Source organism: Protobothrops mucrosquamatus, unplaced genomic scaffold (genome assembly GCF_001527695.2).
Source record: "Protobothrops mucrosquamatus isolate PMUCROS unplaced genomic scaffold, P.Mucros_1.0 scaffold3612, whole genome shotgun sequence".
In the NCBI taxonomy this organism is placed as follows: Eukaryota; Metazoa; Chordata; class Lepidosauria; order Squamata; family Viperidae; genus Protobothrops; species Protobothrops mucrosquamatus.
In genome coordinates, this window is record NW_015389575.1 from 135,499 (window position 1) to 140,673 (window position 5,175).

A 5,175-nucleotide genomic window follows, 5' to 3' on the forward strand; every position below is an offset into this window, starting at 1 on the left:
TATTTACAACCCCCACCAGATAAAACCAAATTAAACCAATATTTAAAGTTGTGCAGTTAAAATTATTCTTAAAAAACCCGATTTAAAAACCCGATTTAAAATCCTCCCTAGGCCAGGCCCGCTTGCTGGAAAAGCCATGTCTTGAGGGCGCGGCGGAAAGTAAGGAGATCCGGAATCATCCGGATCTCGGGGGGTAGTTAAACTTATTTGTCAAGATCCTACCATCAGCCCAATCATATTGTGTGGATGAATAATGAATAATCAGCATGGAAGGAAGGGCATGATGCCAAATATCACTAAGTAGGGCAGGACCTTATTGTTTTTGTTCATTGGGCATATGTTTAAGAGAAGAACAGATTTTATACCCACATACTCTCCACATAACTAATGTTAAGAACAGTGATAATATGCATATTACTCCTGTATTTGCTCTGTCCTTTGCAGCAGATTGCTTCTTCACAAACTTACAAAGTTTTGCATTTATGCTTATGGCACTTTTGTAACATATTTTCTAAAACTGAGCAACCTTAGAGAAAATAACCAAATGAAACACTCTTAAAAATCCATTATCCATGTCAAAAAAGGTCTATTTTCAGTGACCATTTTAACGTATTCCTACTTATACACTGTAAACGTACAAAAATAACACTGTAGTTATTTTTAAAAGCTTTAGAATGGGACAGTGCCACATCATGGCTGGCTCTTTAAATTTCCTCTTTAATAAACATTCAGAAATTAGAATATTCTCTATGAAAACAATGAAAGAGCCCAAATAAATATATTTGCTTTCTTTCTTTCTAAGAAAGAGACAGAAACAGAAGAGTTTATAGTTTGACATTTTCTTTACATGTTGATAATTGTCACTTCCAGAAAAATATACTGCTCAAAAAAATAAAGGGAACATTTTAACATGGAACTGAAGGAGTTTGCGTTCCCTTTATTTTTGTGAGCAGTATATAATCTGACCATCATTTTGATAACAAACTTACCCAAGTGAAGACTGATATGATTAATGCAAGCCTCAAAAAATTTCTCAGCTTCAGGGGGTTCATAATTAAATAAAGAAAATAGAGCAAGAATAACATGTACTTCTGAATAATAGATCTAGAGAAAGAAAATAGGAGAAATCAGCTCATCTGTTTTTGCCAGTTTTGCATAACATTCAAAAACCAACCACCCATCAACCTCTCCAAGATTTCTTCAAACCCAGGAGAGAAGAATTTTTCAAATATTCTGGTCCCAAGAATTTTTGATACTTCTAGCACTTTTAATTATGCTCTGAAACAGAAGGGAGTCATGCTTTTCTAATCAGGTCCATTGCTTACTTGCAATAGTCTGAGCATTTTTTAAAGGCTACCGCCAGGTTATACTAACTAATCCATGTAAGATTTAACTAAGTATCTGTCACTATAGATGTGGCACCTCAACAAAAGATATAGAAATTTGTTTTATAAACAGAACCCCAACCCCAGCAAAACCTGGGCACCTAGGTTCAGATGACAATTCTGAACTAAACCTAAATAGAAAACTTCACCCTATAACAATCATAATCTGAATTCTGATTTCGTTTCTTATCTTCAACTAATATAAATTTGTAAATGAAGGAGAAAACATTTATTTAAAACAAGTGATTGGGTGGGAGATGCAAAGGATTGCTTAACCAGGGATGTCTGATTTGGAAGAAGCTGGTTGCTTGATGGATTTTAACCCTTTCTATAACAGGAACTATGTTTTATTTCTCGCCTCCACTCCACCTTCAGTTGATTTTTTTCCCTCATCTCCATCCAATTTTGTTTTCTGCTTTCTCTTCCCTTTTTAGTACATTTAGTTCTTATTATTCCACTACCATCCTATCTTTTTCTATTTCTGAATCTATGTGTGTGTAAATTGTGAGATTAATCTGTATGCAAGGAAGAGAATGCAAATGAAGAATCAATTAATTTTAAAAAGCAGTTCAATTATTTTCTAGGCAATTAATATTAATCATTAGTTATTAATTCAGTTAATATTAATTAGGCATTTTTTTCATAGCCCTGCCCTTTTTGGAGTTGCTTCTGATAAGTAAATACACTGGTGTTTAAAAGTTTGTGAACCCTTTGAATTTTCAATATTTCTGCATAAATATGATCTAAAATGTGCTTGGTTTTTCACACAAGGAGTTAAAATAGTTGAAGAGTACCTACTTAAATAAGTCAAAAACATTATTCTGGTTTATTTACCTATTGAGGGACAGCCATCCAAAGCTATACATTTGTGTGGCAAAATTACGTGTGCCTCTAGGCATGTCAAACACACGGCCCACAGCCCAGTGGTGGCCCACGCAGGACACTCCCACTCTGGCCCCGCAAAGGCAAAGAAACTCCCAATATGTCATGATACAGCCCGCGATGCAATCAGGCTTGACACCCCTGCTCTAGGACTATTGAAGGAAAATTGAAAGTGAGTAGTTTCAATCTCCTGACTCTAATTTTGGGATAATAATCAGATATGAGTATGGGAACCCCTGCCTTATTTAAAGAAGAAAATTCGGGCTATTCATCATCAAGGTCTGATTTTCATAGCACAGCTATGTGGAAGTGTGTCATGGCTTGAACAAAAGGGATTTCTAAATTGCTGAAAAACAGTTGTTGATGCTCACTGAAGAAAGCCACCAAACTATTTCCAAAGCGTTTGGATCCTATCAATTCACTGTTAATTAGATTGTGTACCAATAGAGACAATTCAACACCAATGCTACCCCACCCCACCCCAGTGGTTGACCGATCAAGATCATATCAACAGCAAAGCCTATAGTAGTCTGGGAAATCTTAAAGAACCCGAGAGTAACTAAAGGCCTTTCTTGCACTGATAAATGTTAGCGTTCATGAGACCAACATCAGAACTCTAAACAATGGTGTGCATGTCAAGGTTACCAGGAGAAAGTCAGTACTCTCCAAAAATTAAATAAACATTGGTGCTAGTCTACAGTTTGCAAAAGTGGATAAGCCAAAAGGATGTTGTGGAAAAAAGTTGGGTAAACTTTTTGGCATGAATGAAAAGTGCGTAAGGTATTTACCCATGTAGTAGGGCTGTATTGTTATTATCCTTCTCATCTTCTCATATTTCTCATCTTATTTTACCAATTTTTCTATTGGTACCTTATGATTAATCACTTATTTGTATCTTGTGATTTATGATTGTATCTTATGATTTATGATCTATGACTTATCATTTTGTGGACTGTATGTACACTGAGAGCTTATGCACCAGAAACAAATTCCTTGTGTGTCCAATCACACTTGGCCAATAAAGAATATAAAGAATAAAGAATATTCTTATCTCATCTGTGAAACACAGTGATGGAAATTTCACAGTCTGGGTCTGCTTTGCTGCCTCTGGACCAGAATGGCTTGCCATCATTGATGGGATTACAAATTCCGAATTATACAAGCAAATTCTGTATAAAACTATGAAGCATCTTTCTCTGAGCCAAAGCTCAAGAGAAAGTGGATCGTGTAGTAAAACAGTGACCCCAAACAATAAGATGTATCATCAAAGAATGATTAAATGTTTTGAAATGGCCAAATCAAAGTCATGACTTCAATCCTAGAGTAATGATTTGGGAGGACCTGAAGTGAGCAGTTCATGTGAGGAGGCCACCAATAAACCTAAATTACAGCTGTTCTATAAGGAGAAATGGGCTAAATTCCTCCAAGCCGATATGCAGGACTGAGCAACAGATATTGGAAATATTTACATGAAGTTCTTGCTGCACAAGGAGACCATACCAGTTACACCTACTTTTGCCACACACAAATATGTAACTTTGGGTATCATTAAAATAAAAATCTATGAAATCAGGACTATGCACATTCAGTTTCCACTGATTCCATTTCAATTAACCACCCCACATTTTTATATTTTTTTTAAAAAAACTAAATAATCATTATTTGAGGTTGTATACAGGTAGTGTTCGACTTACAACAGTTCATTTAGTGACCATTCAAAGTTACAATGACACTGAAAAAAGTGACTTTTGGCCGTTTTTCATACTTAAGACCATTACAGCATCCCCATGGTCATATGATCAAAATTCAGACGCTGGGCAACTGACTCATATTTGTGACAGTTACAGTGTCCCAGGGTCATGTGATCCACCTTTTGCAAACCTTCCAAGAAGCAAAGTCAATGGGGAACCCAGATTCATTTTACAACCGTGTTTACTAACTTAACTGCAGTGATTCACTTAACAAATGTGGCAAGGAAGGTCGTAAAATGAGGCAAAATTCAATTAACAAATGTCTCACTTAGCAACAGAAATTTTGGGCTCAATTATAGTCATTAAGTCCAATATACTGCCTGCATATTCAACATTTCTGCATAATGCTCCTCGTACCATCTGTAATACGATAAGTCAAAATATATGTATTTCTGAACTAAAATATATTGTAAATTATTTAGAAGCGATGCATAATCTGTATTAAACATGATTTAAAGGAGGAGCTCTGTCAATTCAAGAGAGTACAAATTAAAGTTTTAAAAAAGCATAAAAAGAACAGCACAGAAATATAAATAGGTATGGCATTGTACAGCTGGAATTAGAAGAAAACAAGATTGTACCAGGAATGTGGAAATAGAACAATAGAGTTGGAAGGGACCTTGGAGGTCTTCTAGTCCAACCCACTGCTCAAGCAGGAGACCCTATGCCATTTCAGACAAATGGTTATCCAGTTTCTTTTTGAAAGCCTCCAGTGATGGAGCACCCACAACTTGTGAAGGCAAGCTATTCCATTAGAGTGACAGCAATGTATGACACTACCTTCTAACAAATCATATTCTTTGGGTACCAAGCCCACATTTTTCACATAACCAGTAGGGGCCCTGAGACCTAATTTGTATGCTACAACTGAACCTTCAGTGTGTACAGTAAATGCTCTATTGCTGCTCTATTGCAGCCCTTCCCTCGTTGCGCACGGCTCATTTCATCATTCTCAAGAGAGATACACGATATCATTTGTACCTGATCGATATGTTCAGTGGTAACCGCAGCTATTCTGTCAAGTAATAGTGTACAGCGGTAGTTGGTTCCAAGGAGAAAGGATGCAAACTTCACTACATTTGACCATGTAATCTGATCTCTCAACTGACGTAAAGTAATTATGGTCTTCTCGAGAAGCACTTCTTGAAACCATTTTC

The 5,175-nt window shown here is 36.3% G+C and overlaps 1 protein-coding gene across 1 annotated transcript in view; it reads right to left on the minus strand.

Moving 5' to 3' along the window:
- The window catches only part of LOC107297956 (FAST kinase domain-containing protein 1, mitochondrial), an 11,872-nt gene extending 6,708 nt beyond the window's left edge, over window positions 1-5,164 (minus strand). The window contains exons 1-2 of the mRNA XM_029286422.1: window positions 5,000-5,164; window positions 990-1,104 (exon numbers count right to left, since the gene is read on the minus strand). The gene's annotated coding sequence lies outside the window, so the exon portion shown is untranslated. The remainder of the gene's footprint in view (window positions 1-989; window positions 1,105-4,999) is intronic.
- Between the last annotated feature and the right edge of the window lie 11 nt (window positions 5,165-5,175).